Source organism: Eptatretus burgeri, chromosome 16 (assembly GCF_056783735.1).
Source record: "Eptatretus burgeri isolate ZD-2024b chromosome 16, Ebu_testis_v1, whole genome shotgun sequence".
NCBI lineage: Eukaryota > Metazoa > Chordata > Myxini > Myxiniformes > Myxinidae > Eptatretus > Eptatretus burgeri.
In genome coordinates this window covers 18,262,879-18,277,830 of record NC_140976.1, presented here as the reverse complement: position 1 = coordinate 18,277,830, position 14,952 = coordinate 18,262,879, and the positions used below count along the sequence as shown (strand labels likewise).

General features: G+C 44.8%; 1 protein-coding gene and 1 long non-coding RNA gene across 3 annotated transcripts in view; one reads left to right on the top strand and one right to left on the bottom strand.

The window, feature by feature from the left end:
- Nucleotides 1–9,013, bottom strand: part of LOC147010627 (interleukin-20 receptor subunit alpha-like) — a 96,832-nt gene extending 87,819 nt beyond the window's left edge. The window contains exon 1 of one of the 2 annotated variants that reach the window (XM_085860524.1): nucleotides 2,935–9,013. The gene's annotated coding sequence lies outside the window, so the exon portion shown is untranslated. The remainder of the gene's footprint in view (nucleotides 1–2,934) is intronic. The other variant, XM_085860523.1, reaches the window with a different exon arrangement.
- LOC147010626 (uncharacterized) lies at nucleotides 794–9,508 on the top strand. The gene is made up of 3 exons (XR_015052578.1): nucleotides 794–1,515; nucleotides 1,791–1,907; nucleotides 9,268–9,508. It is a non-coding gene; the product is annotated as an uncharacterized LOC147010626 (long non-coding RNA).
- Nucleotides 9,509–14,952: the final 5,444 nt, after the last annotated feature.

Genomic DNA, 14,952 nt, shown 5'->3' with positions numbered 1-14,952 from the left:
CTCTCTCTCTCTCTCTCTCTCTCTCTCTCTCTCTCTCTCTCTCTCTCTCTCTCTCTCTCTCTCTCTCTCTCTCTCTCTCTCTCTCTCTCTCTATCTCTCTCTCTCTCTCTCTCTCTCTCTCTCTCTCTCTCTCTCTCTCTCTCTCTCTCTCACACACACACACAGACGTTAAACTGGATTGCCAGTTTTAAAGTCCACCCGACAGACAGTGCTCACCATTGTTGCTTCACTCTGCCTGCGAACACCAGGGTGGCAGTTTATAGCTGGGCCAATATTTTAACCCAGGCGACACAGTTCAGAGGTGAGTGCATGTATCCTGTTCACGTGAACAGAAAAAGCATGGAAGTATTCATATCTCCATGAATCGACAGGTCGAATAGATGGTGTGTGGATGAAGCACAGGCATGTTGGGCCAAATGGCCTTCTCCTGTGTCCAAGTTTCCTCGCATCTTCATTATCGACTATGTTATGGCCAGTGCCGTATATTATTACCTCCACCACCCAAAGGTGGAAGGAGGTTATGGTTTCATCCCTGTTTGTGTGTTTGTCTTTGAGCAGGATATCTCAAAAAGTTTTGGACGGATTCGGACAAAACTTGGTGGTCAGTTTGAATGTGTGACCAGGACGAATTTATTCGATTTTGGTGAAGATTCGAATCCAGATCCAGATACGAGAAGTTTTGACTTTATAAAGTAATTCTTCACCATTGAGAGATGGTGCCAGAAACGATACATAGCACGATATTTCAAAAACTTATTTAGCCCGATGTCTTCTACTGGATCAGGCATTGCGTGGCGGAGGTATGCGCTCAACCCAGCTCATGCCCTTTCAGTTACTTATATAATTATCGCGGTTTCATTTAACTTGTTTAGCATTCCCAGCTGGAACCCACAGCACGTGATGGTGGGATCGCAGGTTCAAATCCCATAAACCTTGTCTATTCATCCATTGTCTCCCACAATGTCCTTGTAATTAAGGTGGAAGTGCATTGATGTCTCCTCGTGTCCTTATCCCGAGTCGGACAGCCTCGCGTGCAATCGCCCCACGCGATTGAAGATGATGATTGCTTGAGACAACGGATCACTTTCCCCGACGCAACACGAGCACGTCCTCCTACTCGAGCCCTCCGCAAATGGACTGCAGAGATTATCGGCGATTATTTCGTGATACGGTGGTGGGGGACAGGTGGCAGATGGCGTGAAACTATGGCGGAAGGTAACAATAGGTGTCATAAAAAGCGCAAATGAGCTCAGGGCCTCTGGGAGGCCTGTCACCGGGGAGGCGGCCCTAATCACGTGGCGCCTCCTTCTCAGGTGTTCACCAAGGGAGATGTGTAATTAAAGGAAAGAAACTGTTAGTGAACAGCCTGTTGCTAACAGGTCACGGCTGGGAATTAGTCTGCGGCCCAGCGAGTCTAACAGCATGTGGCACAGCCGTGCTCGGCCCAGCCTGCGGAGAACGGACAAAGGCCCAGCTTCTGCACTGCTAAGAAAGGGCTCTGGTGGGCAATTGGAGGTGATTATGATGGAAAAGAGATGCAATTTGTTTTCCTTTTTTCATCCTTATTATGTGGGCTGGGTCAAAACAGAGCAATTGTTAGTGCATTGACAGGTGGGATTTGGCGTTTTCACGTGGGGTGATTATATGTCGGACAAAAATTTCTCACTCTGCTCAAAAAAGTCATGAACTATTAATTTCACTGACAGATTGTGTTTTGAAAGTGCGACAGGATGATGGATATGGGTTTTGATTTCTGACTGTCCGATTGGTGTGTGTCGTAAACTTTGCAGGTAGGGTGGTGGAGCACAAAGTGTACCATCCCTCGGGCGCACCTTCAACTGGGTGTCCCGTTTACTGGCCTTAACTAGTGGATGTTAAATCTCCTACGGTCTCTTCGCGAAGAGTCGGTGAGTTTTCGCCGGCACCCCGACACATTAGACATTTTTGCCCAAAACTGTAGAAAGGTGGTTTTATCTCCTCAGATATTACCTTCTTGCACCGCTTTATCTCTCATAGTGTGGTTCCTCTGTGGTTACAGCAACTGCTCACAATAAACAAATTCACGTGCCCAGGTGTCCACATGGCATGTGTGAACGGCAACCATACACAAATTTTAAATCCTTGCCACATTACACAATTTAAGCATGGACACAATAGTCTAGACTCTACAGGTATGTATGACTTATCCACAGGACTAAGGGGTTGAAAGCAAGACAACACCCAAGTCAGACCAGCACCTTCATTCCTCCCCCCCCCCAAAAAAAAGAACAACTATACATGAGTGCAAAATAACTGTACATTAGTGCAAGGTATAATCATTACAAGTTCAACCACTCTGGTGCCTAGCGAGTGTGAGCATAGCATCGCAAAAATGGTGAATGTGCTTGTGGGGTACTCATAGCAGCAGACTCGGGGGGGGGGGGGGGAGATGGAAGAAGAGAATGGACAGGCAACAGGTTCCAACTCTCTGCGATCGGGTTCAGATACATTGGGTTGCGGCGCCACTTGGCTCTCAACTGGAATGGATGCCAAGGGTTCACCTTCAATGGGCTGAACACTGATTGGAGGATTGGGTTCACAATGCCGAGGATAGAGTTGGCCAATGTGTTTACGTACTCTATGTGCATTGCACAGTTCCACGACATGTAATAGAGTGGCCAATTTGATCGATTACATGACCAGTGAGCCATTTAGGGCCACGGCAGGGATTCATCACGAAAACAGGATCGAACACATTAACGACACATGGAACTGAGGCCCTGTTGTGGTACCACTTCTGTTTAAACGTGTGGTCAGTAACTCTGGAAGAATCATTAGGATGGATCAGAGAGGGCTAAGTGTGTCTTTAGCATTCGCTCAAACATCATTTCTGCGGGTGTGCACTCAGTGGTTGTGTGCAGGCATGTCCTATATGTAAATAACACGCGTGTCAACCTGGTCTGCAGAGAAGAGTCGTCAATCACCTTTTTGAGACCACTCTTGATCAACTGCTCAACTCTCTCAGCCTGACCATGAGAAGCGGGTTTAAAGGGAGCACTCTGATCGTGCTTGATGCCATTCTGTTTCAAGAAACCCTGAAACACAGCACCGGTGTAACATGAACCATTATCACGAACCACATAATCAAGTTATCAATGAGTGTCAAACATGGCACGGAAACACTCAACCATCATTTTGCTGGTGCAGTATGATGAGGCAAAACACCAATCCACTTTGAATGAGCATCGATTGCAACCAAAAACATCTTCCCTATGAATGGTCCAGCAAAATATACATGAAGTTGCGGCCATGCTTTAGAAGGCCAGGACCACATGTGACGTGATGTTTCAGGTGGTAGCCTGACCCACAGAACAGTGACGAACATAGCTCTCTTGATCTTCATCTATTCCCTGTCACCAAACGTGGCTCTTGGCAATTGACTTCACGGTCACAATACCTTGATGCGATCCAGGTAGTTCAAATCACACCCTGTTCCGACCTTTGGGGAGTACAATAACTGTCCCACAACAGGCAACCAGAATGCAACGGCTCCTTTTGTCGAGCAAGGTATGGTCTCACTTTTTCGTGGAACTCATAGGGTACACTTCACCATATGCCACTGATAGCACGTTGTTTTATAAAGGATAGGGTCGGGTCCACATTCGTCTATGATTCAATTTGTTTGGAAGTGAATGGAGCATTATCACAGTCAGACTCATTACCATAAAAAATCTCTCCTGGTACAGATACATTACCTGGGCTAACAGGCAATGGTGATCTACTCAAAGCATCAGCACAGAAATTCTTGCTGCCAGGACGATACCTAATGGAATAGTTATATACCAACAACTTCTAAACCCAACGCCGAATGTGTGCAGAGGCCTGTAGGTTAATTCCCTCTTACATTCATTCAACAGGGACTGTGATGGTTTGGGGTCAGTTCGGAGTTCAAAATGTCGACAGAAGAGAGACTCATACATTTTCGTTCCACCAAAAATACTGCACATGCAAGAGCTTCTTTTTCAACCATCGAAAAGTTACGCTTCACAGCTGACAAATTGTGTGATAATGAGTCGACTGGCTATAGATTATTGTCATTGTTTCGTTGCTGTTGGAACGAGGCATCACAGCCAAGACAAACAGCCACTGCCATAGGACGGGCATCACAGCTGATACCCAGTGGCTTTTTACTGTTTTGCAGTACACCAATATTTTAGACAAACACAGCAACTGGTTTACCTTGGCAAATGCCTTACTAAATTGGAGTGACCACTGCCATTGAACATCTTTATGTCATCGTTTGTTGAGAGATTCAAGAACAGTGCTCATATTCAGAAGGAAAAAATTACAGTAATCATTCAACATACCGAGGAACGCTTTAAGCTCCATCGTTTTTGCAGGAATAGGAGCGTCACTGATAGCCTCAGCTTTAGACTTGATGGACCTCATGCTAACAGCACTGACCATACGACTGAGAAATTCTACTTCTGGAAACATAAATCTACACCTGTCACATTTCACCTTTAACACCAGCTTCTGCAGGATGTTTTTGGAACCGCCCCAAGTTTGCACAAGTGTTCAGCATCAGTGCGGCCGGTGATCAAAAAAATCACCTTGAAAAACTAAAACACTGGGAATTGCTTTTATCAGATTCTCCATATTACGTTGAAATATGGCAGTGGCAGATTTGATGCCGAAAGGACAGCGATTAAACACAAACAAACCCCTTTTGAGTGTTATAACACGTATCCTCATCCAGACCCATCTGAGTAAAAGCCAGGTGTTGGTGTACTGGTTAAGGTGGCTGGCTTAAGATCTTAGGGTCTTGAGTTTGAGCCCCTTTCGTCCCATTGAAATAATATCAGGTGGGTTTTCTCAGCCTGTCATCCTTCCGAGGTCGAGTGGTCGGCAAACTGAGTTCCAACTTATTGGTAACAGGGGCACTGGATGAGCAGTACAACTGCGCTTCTTGCAATGATGCAACCAGCAGCAACAGGCTGCATATGAAACAACAACCATCTGAGTGAGAGCAGATTCCAATTTCAGGTGGCTTAACACCTTTCCACCAGAAAGTGTCGTAAACAAGTAATCTTACTTGTGCAGAGGGGAATGGTCCTTTGAATACTTATTGATTCTTGTTTTGTCATCACCACCAATCCTAACACTCTCGTCAGAGTTTAACACAGAGACAATTTGACATGTCCAATCACTGAACTCAACAGGACTGATAACACCTTCCTTCTCCAGGTGGTAGAGCTCTGTCTTGACTTTAGGATGCATCCTTTGAGGTGAAGACCTCCCTTTACACAAAAATGGCTTAGCACTCATCCAAAGATTTTGGCTTTAACGCGTTTGTAGGTTCCGACACCATCTTTACAACAAGGAGGTGAATTTGTCCAGAATGACATTGTGAATAACATCACAATCGATTTGATCGCAGGCTAATCAAGTTTGATGGATTCAAGACAATTACACCCAGATAGTGTAGGTCCATTGCCCCGTGTGATCCACAAGGGCAGTTTTCGTGACACATCATTGCAGGTGACCTTGACGTCAACACGACCAATCATAGGAATCAGTTCATTGGTAAAAGTTCGCAACTTGGCGTTCACAGGCCGAAGTACCGGCCTCGTTATCTCCTGGTAAAATAGCCTTTTGAAAGTTTCAGAGCTCATGATTGACTGGTTAGCCTCGGTGTCCAGCTCCATATCCACAGTAATGTCGTTCAGCTTGACATCCAGAACAATGGGTTTGCTTTTGCTGACATACTGAGCAAATCATACTCCTCAGAAGCAGAAAGTGTTTTTTCACCACATCACCAGTGTAACCAAAATCAATTATGTGGTGAGTCTTACCATGTTGGGATGTCAGACGATACATCTTGCATAGAGGGCCAGGTTTTCCGCAGTTATGACAAAAAAGCAACGTTTGAAACGACACAGGTGGGGTAAGTGACTGCCACCACAACACCAGCATGATTTGCCTGTTGGAGAACCTGACGATCTGATGTCACGCTTCGGCCCAGAAGAGCTCGTCCTCTGAACTGAGGTGTTGTGTTGAGCAGATCGGTGACACTCAGGTTACTAGGCTTCTAAGGTGACCATGATGAGTTCAGTTTGTTCACATTAAACACGCAGCCTCCCATCAGTCATCATTGAAGCACTCGCGATTGACACAACTTTAGCAAGATCGAGATCGGGAACGACCAACAACTTCCAGAGAATCGTTTCCGTGTTGATGCCAATCACGAAAACAAATCCCTCAGCATCTTGTCCAATGTGGCACCAAATTAAAATGTTCAGCAAGCTGGGGTAGATCAGCAACAAACTCAGACAATGATGGACCATCCTTCCTCTGGTGCATGTAGAACTTGTACCAGGACACCATTTTCCTGGGATTCACTTTGTAGTATTTGGCCATGATCTCGACAAGTTCATCGAAGGTTTTGTCCTTCAGTTTATAGTGGGAAATGAGGTCCTTCATCAGGAAGAATGGTTTCCCGGCATGTCTTCATTAGGGCATACTTTGAGTTGCTGCGCCGATCAGCTTCTTCTGCTGCCGCCATCTTGTTTGTGATGAAGTATTGTTCCAAGCGATCAGCGAAATCTTCCCAGTCCTCATCTGGCTGGTACTCTGAAAGAATCCCCACGGATGCCATAGTGCACAATGTGTCAAACTCATCGCCAATTGTGACGTATCTGCAGTAATAAGGGGTGGAAAAGCAAAACAACATCCAAGTTGGACCAGCACGTTGATTTCCCGGTATGCACGCACTGTACATGCGTGCCCGCGTCACTCATTCAGAACATGTCAGAATGTGCACCATCATCTTTGAGTTGTCTAGTTTGTCTGGTTTGAATCTTGTCCCAACTATAAACTGTCATCCTGGTGCTTCACATGCAGGACGAGGCATCAATGTGTGTGTTGTCCCTCGGATGGACGTTAAGTCAGAGGACTTGTATGCCTGCACTGGTCTTTGGTGGACGTTAAACATCCCACCGTGTGTCGTGAAGAGTAGGCAAGAGTAAGCTGGCATCCTGAAACAAATTACAAATTCATGTCACTTTTCGGTCGGATGTCAGACCTGTTCGGCCAGTTTGTGAAAGACCTGGGCCAAAAATGCTCCCCTGTCCAACTACACAATATGGTGAGAATGATTTGGGTAGTCGTAGTGGTAGTAGTAGTAGCCCACTCAGATGGTAACACCAGAACAAGCTAATCCAGTGGTCTTCTCAAGTATACGCAATGAAGTACGATGTAATGTCATTTCAACATTTAATTTTACAAGCATTTACAAGGAATTAAGGCACATGAGGAAGCCATTCGGCCCATCATGCCTTTCCCACACCGATAGCAGATTTAATCAATCCGTTGATACCCTGTCCCTTTGTGTGCAGCCTTTTTGGCTGCTCCAGTGGAACTCATTTCACCGACCTCAGAAGGATGACAGGCTGAGTCAACCCCCCTGGTGTTAATTCAGCAGGAAACAGGGCTTGAACTCAGGACCCTAGGATCCCAAGCCACCACACGAACCACTAAGCCAACACCAGGTTTAAAATTCGTACTTAAATAAATAAATAAACTGGAGCTTTCATCGAACATCTTTCCCCACGCAGTCATGAGAAAAGGAGCCGCCATTTTGTCTGACTCTCAACGTTTCCCCGGCAGAGATCGAGAGCTCTGGCAAGGGCATGCCCCCCCCTCAAATGCGAGGAGGGATGGTGGAGGAGGGGGTGGTCGTGGGGGGATGGTGGAGGAGGGGTGGTGGTGGGGGGAAGTTAAGTGTACATTCGGGCAAATCTGAAGCTGCCCCCTAAAAAAAGTTGTCTCATACGTCCATTTGAGTGGCAAATTTGATTGATCGAGATGGCGTAAAATGGCCTAATGTTTTGTCCAAGTACTGCAAAACGAGGTTTTATAAGTGCCAAGAAGGTGATTTGTGTTCTACAGTGTTCAAGTATATAATTTAATTGAAATAAAATCAAAGCTTTATAGGTTGTAGAAAAAAAAATCGGAAGTTTACCGCAATGATGCAGTGTCTTTTACACCACCTTATTGAACACATTACATTAGTTATTCGTGCCTCTTGTTTGTGTCCTTTATGACTTCGTTAAAAACAGTTTCCTGTTTTGAATGATTTTTTAATTTTGTATGACTGCCAGACAGACAGGTAGAATAAAACAATTCTTTCACTCCTCTCTGCGTATGCGCACTCGGGATGAGATTCCATAAAAAAATTGCCAAATTCAGAGCCAAAGTACTGCTAAACTGCAGGTTCGTGTCCCCATTTATGTTCTACAATGTTCAAAATATATTGTCAATTTCAATTAAATAGTTGCATGATCATAGACTAACGTCTGTAGACAGACAGACAAACAAACAGTGAACCAATTGCTTCACCTTGCATTGCACTTCATACATGCAGGGTAATAACTCTGAATGTTGTGCTTAATTGACTGCACATAATTTAATGAATAAGAGTAAAAATATGTGTTTAAGCCCAGGTTTTCATTTAAAAGCTATACTCAATATAATTTGATTTGATGGATGCTGCTGTCACCCTTGGTTTGAATACAGTATACACCGTTAATGTTTCATTGTCTATACCATAAAAGGATCCGTGGATGCATCCTGCATGTGTGTGTGCGCGAGTTCCACCCATTGGTTGGGCAATTCGCCTGAGCTGCCAATTTCTAAGCTGCTCCACCCCAGATTTCTATGCTAAGGCTGCCAATTTAGAATGTACCCTTTAGAACTTTAGAATGCAGAAAGCGTTACATGTTCCGCTGTTTTGATGTGGGAATGACTGTTTATCTTTATGAGTGGGTGGAGGGTGAGAGTACTGATGGGACAGCTTTGGAAGGGGGAGGTTGAGGCTTTGGGGGGATTGAGGTTTTGAGGTTGGGGGAGGAGCAAAGATGGGATTGAGCTTAGAGGAGGAGGCTGAAGCTTTTTTGTTGACGAGTTGTCAGAATTGAATGTGTAAGCTTACAGTCAAAATGTCATTCGGTGTGTGTGTGTGTGAGTGTGTGTGTGTGTGTGTGTGTGTGTGTGTGTGTGTGTGTGTGTGTGTGTGTGTGTGTGTGTGTGTGTGTGTGTGTGTGTGTGTGTGAGTGTGTGTGTGTGTGTGTGTGTGTGTGTGTGTAAGGGTGGGGGGGGAGGTGGTGATGCAATCACCCTACAGCTAATAATGCCGTTTGACCTTTTATGTCGTTTCCATCGGAGATTGTTGTGGCTGAATGTAAAACCTATAAAATATCTACAGGTTGTTGGAATGTTCTGTCCCAGATTTAATCATATCGTGCGATTGGAGAGAGGGTTGTGCCACCATCTATGATCAGCCGACCCCGACTGTGTGAAATCTCATGATGTTCTCCACGTGACTCCACTATCACTCAAGATCAATAATTCCTTGGCAAGAGCATTTTCTGTGTGATCGATGTTAAGTGCAATCTATTTGAATGCATTGATGCCACGTTGTAACAAACTGTTTACTGTGGTCCAAAGGATGAAATAAAAATTGATATTGATCGAGTTATTCCAACCACTGAGGGAAGAAAAGAGAAGCAGAGGGTTTGAGCATGAACCCTTGCATCGAAGCAAAAGAGGACATCTCTATTGACGTCCATGTTGATTTTATCCATTGTTGTCCCTGTCTGCCGTTACCTAAAATGGCTCACAAAGCTTCTAAAATGAACTGAAAATACTTTGAAAAGTACCTGATAGAAAGGGCTTTGCCTCTGAAAAATTAAAGACTTGGAGAGAATTAAAGAATTAAAGACTGTATGTGTGTGTGTGTGTGTGTGTGTGTGTGTGTGTGTGTGTGTGTGTGTGTGTGTGTGTGCGTGTGTGGGTGGGTGTGTGCTTGTGCGTGTGTGTGTGTGTGTGTGTGTGTGTGTGTGTGTGTGTGTGTGTGTGTGTGTGAGTGTGTGTGTGTGTGTGTGTGTGTGTGTGTGTGTGTGTGTGTGTGTGTGTGTGTGTGTGTGTGTGTGAGTGTTAGCGATAACCACTGCTACTGCCTGCTTGTTCTCAAAGTAAATGGTACGATCCCGACACCTCTCATCCACAGATATTTCTCATCTTACCAAAATTTCCGTGCGTCCGCTGTGCATTCAGACACCAGAACAATGATGGTTAACCAATTTAAAATTTCCACTTTCGTCTAAGTGTTGAAATTATGTTAAAAAGACTTAATCACGGGTTTTTAAGAGTGCCTGGCGAGCAGAACAGAGTCGGTGAAAACACACACACACACACACACACACACACACACACACACACACACACACACACACACACACACACACACACGTCATTTCAAATTCAAAAGTCTTGTATAGTTTTGTGGTCACAAGACTGGTAAGAAATAATGACTACAATTTTTTTTTGTTTGTTTGTTTTTGGGTTTTTATCCCCCGCCGCGTGGCGGAAGGGGGATATTGTTGTCACCCAGGTCGTCCGGCTGTCCGTCCGGCTGTCTGTCCGTCCGTCCATCCGGGCATCAACATTTATCGGTGTGAGTGCGATAACTCCTAAACTGTTCGCCATATTGATTTGAAATTTGAGTCACACATGTACCACCTGAAACGGAAGAACCCAATTGATTTTGGGCATTGCCGGATCCAAGATGGCTGACTGAGGCGGCCATCTTGAAAAAATGTTTTTTGTTATAAATGGAAAACCGCTTATCTGATTTCAATTTTTTTTGGTTACTACGTTCCTCACCCCCTGGGGAACTTTTTCGAGATGATGACCAAATGGTGTCTTGTTTCCAATTCACCTCCCTCATTATCTGGAATATGTATGACCTTTTTCATTCAATGGCGGGGGATTCCCCATCTCTGATGGTATATTTATTTTTATATACAATGCCAAGGCTCGTATGTGAGCTAACTCTCAGAATGTATAACAAGTGGAGCAGGAGATAAGAGGGGCTGGAGAGGGAAGCACAAATCAGTGGGGAACCGAGACGTGAGGAGATCTGTGGAAGGGAGAGGGATGGGGCAGGATACACCGGGTAAACAAGATGGACACTACAGGGACTCTCAGGAAGGAAAGCAGGGAATTTGAAGGAGGTGGGTTTGGGGTGGATTAACAGGTGTAGAAAAGATCATGGTTTTGGATGGGGGAAGATAAGAGATGGTGGTGAACTGCTGTTTTAAAGACCTGGAGAGAAGAGTGGGATTGAAGAGAGTGTGGGAGTCTCTTCCAAAGGTGTGAAAAAAAGAAGAATGTAAGAATGAAGGTGAGCACTGATTCTTGATTTTGGTAGTTTTACCAGATGGGGGTTGCTGGTGGACATTGAGTGCCCTGCATAAATATGAGCGAGAGAGATAGCAGATGGAGCAGGGGCAGGTGGGGGTGGGGCGAGGTCAGAGAGGAGATGGAAGAAGACAAAAAGACTACTGACCTGTTTGCGGTGAGAGAGTGAGAGACCCAAAGACTCAGCTTCATCGTGGGATATACCAATGATCCTAAATGCCTTGGTTTCCACAGCATGAAGCCGAGCTCGGTGTGAGGCAGGAGCACCAGCCCAGAGGGGAGAGCAGTACTCCACTTTGTACATGGTCAAGAGCTCAGGTGTGCCAAGGAAGGACTTTGCATGTGCCCAGTCAGCGACAATGTTGAGGCAGGCTTTGGACGCCAGCTTGGAAATGTGGCTTTCCCAGGAAAGATCATGGCAGACAGTGAGGACAAAAATTTGACTGAAAGGACTTCTTCAAGAGGATTGTTAAGAAAGTAGATGGGGGAGAGGGGGGGGGGTTCAGATGGTCTTTTCGGAGAGACATAGTAGGAGTGAGATTTGTCCGGATTGAAAGACATGCTCCAAGTGTTGGACCAGCTTGTGATTTTATCCAGATTTCCAGAGAGTGAAGAGGCTGCTGCTTGCCGATGTGAGGGATGACAGATGGTATGGCAGAGGGTGGAGTCATCAGCAAAGAGATAGAGGATTTTCCAGAGAATCGGAGAGATCTTTGATGAAAACCAGAAAAAGAACAGGGCCCAGAATACTGCCTTGAGGAACTCCAGCCTGGACAGGAAGAGGGGATGAGGGAACTCCATTAAGGGCTACACGTTGACTGCAACAGGAGAGGAAGTCTGTGAGCTGTGAGTGGAGATTGACTTTTATACCATAGGAAAAGAGTTTGGTGAGCAGGGCAGGGTGCCAGACCATATCAAAAGCACATGATATGTCGAGGGTGATGGCTCTGATCTCATGTCTGGCATTGTGGACTTCCATCCATTGTTGGGAAAGCAGGAGCAGCATTTCCAGGGTAGAGTGACCTGGTCTGAATCCAAATTGATGATCGGAAATCAGGCCATTGGCGAAGAGGAGGAATTTAATATCAGAAGTAATGATGGATTCCATAACTGTGTTGATGATTGGGACAAGGCTGATTGGTCTGAAGTTGCAGGGATCCGTTTTTGCACCTTTTTTATGCAGAGGGGTAATGTTAGTTGATTTCCAAGCATATGGCAGATGACCTTTAGCAAATGACAGGGTGAATAGAACAGAGAGAGGATGATCAAGAGCAGCAGAGCAGGTTTTTGAGACATGTGGGCTGATGTTGTCTGGACCGGTTGCAGAAACAAGAATCAAGGTTTGATCGCAAAATCTCCACTTCTCAGGAGAAAACGACGCTGAGTCCAACAACAGCTGGGTGTGACTGGGTAAGGTGGGTGCAGAAAGTGATGGGTTTGGAACACTATATTTCGAAGAAAACATTGAGTTCAGGAACTTTCACATGCAGTGTCATCTATGCGGCCATTTGAGGTAAGGGAGGGGATGGAGAGGGAACATACACCAGAAACAGACTGAACAAGACACCACCAGAATTCAGAGGAGGGAAACAGGTTTGAAAGTTCAGATTTCAGATTAGAAAGATGTTGTTTTCTGGCTTTCCTCAGAGAAGACACGCACTTGTTTTGAGATTTGTGGAAGGAACTGAGATTGCCTTCAGTTAGATTTCCCTTCCATCAGGCGAAGGAAAGTTGTTTCGGGAGGACTGCCTTACCACAAGCTCCAGTGTCCCATGGGTGGGAGGAAGGGTATGACAACTTGAGATGAGATGGAATAAATCTGTGCATGAGAGAGAGCAAATTTCTTTGAAAGAATTCCCAGCATGAGTTGATGTTGGACAAAGTAGGGATTGGAGACCAGTCTAGAAGTTTGATGGCTGCTTGAAGTCTTTGCCAGTCGGCCTGAGTAAATGCCAGACTCGACGGTGCTGAGGTGGTTATCTAATAAGAGCCAGAGAGATGTCTACTTTGACAAGCATGTGGTTCCCTGAACCGATTTGAGCAGAGGAAGAACAGCAGATATTTTCATGGAAATTGATATAATTGGTGAGGGGTTAGGAGGAGGTAGATGTAAGGAAGTGGGGTAAATTGACACTGAAGTTGGGAAAATGGGATGATTGATGGAACACGAACATGCATTGCAAACTGGGATTTAAATTTATTTTTAAGTCAGAGATGCGATTAAAGATATTATGTGAGGGTTGGAATAAAGGTGAAAAAAGAGAATGGAGAAAAGAAACGTTGTAACAGTGGGACGTTTTTCTCACTGGATGAATGAAAGGTCGAATCAAAAATAGTCTTGAAGAAGAATAAGAATAATAAGAGTAGTGAATTGTGATGCAATACAGAGAAGCACATGTGTGAAAGAGGATGTTGAAACATTTTAAGAGACTTAAAAAAAAAAAAAATATTAGGTAAAGGTAGGTAAAGGAAAGGTTGAAGAAAGAAAATTGTGAAGGTGTATGGTGAATGTGGGTCAGCAAAAAGTAGAAGGAAGATGGTAGATCGGCAGAAGAAGGAGGAAGATGATTCAGTGCAGGAAGTCATGTGGTTACGTGGGGTATATAGTGTAGTAGATAGTAGAAAAATCGTGCAAATTATGATACAAGCATCAAATTTGGAATTTCTGTTCTGCAGGGCTTTCTGATCAAATCTGCCTGATTGGCCATTTGAAAATCAAAATTTTGAAAAATTTGAAGTGACAGCTGGCTGAAATTCCTGAAGCGCAAGTGAACATCCCAGATAGAGAACCAAGGGGAGATGCAGTCATCATTGATGGCTCAGCACTTATCAATGCCCTACCTCCATGCACTTCAAAGATATTTGATGACTATGCTAAAGAAGACATCATCCCAAGGGTGGAATCCTATGGTGCCAGGTACGAGAGGGTGGACGTAGTGTTTGATGTGTACAAGAAGTCAAGTCTGAAGTCCGAGGCAAGGTCGAAAAGGGGGCAAGGAATCAGAAGAAGAGTGACAGAAACCCGTAAGACCCCAAGTAACTGGAGAAGCTTTCTTCGAGATGACAGCAACAAGACTGAGCTGTTTCACTTCCTTGCGGAAAAGATGTGTGAAGCACAGACGACAATCACAGTCATTGTCACAAAAGGAGAAGATGCCATTAGCAACACAAGGAAGTCACTGGATGCTGTGTCTCCATGGTGCCATGAAGAAGCTGACACTGATATTTGTACACGCCAGGGATGCAACGACGGATGGTAGCAAGTCCATTATCATTAAGGAAAATGACACGGACGTAGTAATCATAGCAATATCTGTACTGCCATCCTTACAGGAACTCAGTCTTGAGAACATGTGGATTGCCTTTGGCCAAGGAGCCAAGGCGCGATGTATTCCAGTCCAGAGGTAGTTTCTGCAATAGGGCCTGAGAAAGCTAGAAGGATCCCATACTTCCATGTGTTCACTGGATGTGACGTCGTGTCTGCCTTCCGCGGTAAAGGGAAGAAAACTGCATGGCAGACTTGGAACGTCTTTCATGATGTTTCTGAAACATTCACCAATCTCAGACAGCATCCAACATTGATTCATGATCTTGCCTTTTTTGAAGTTTTTTTTTTCTTCAAATTTTGAAAAATTTGGATTTTCAAATGGCCAATCAGGCAGATTTGATTAGAATCCCCTGGAGAACAAATGTGCCAAATTTGATGCTTGC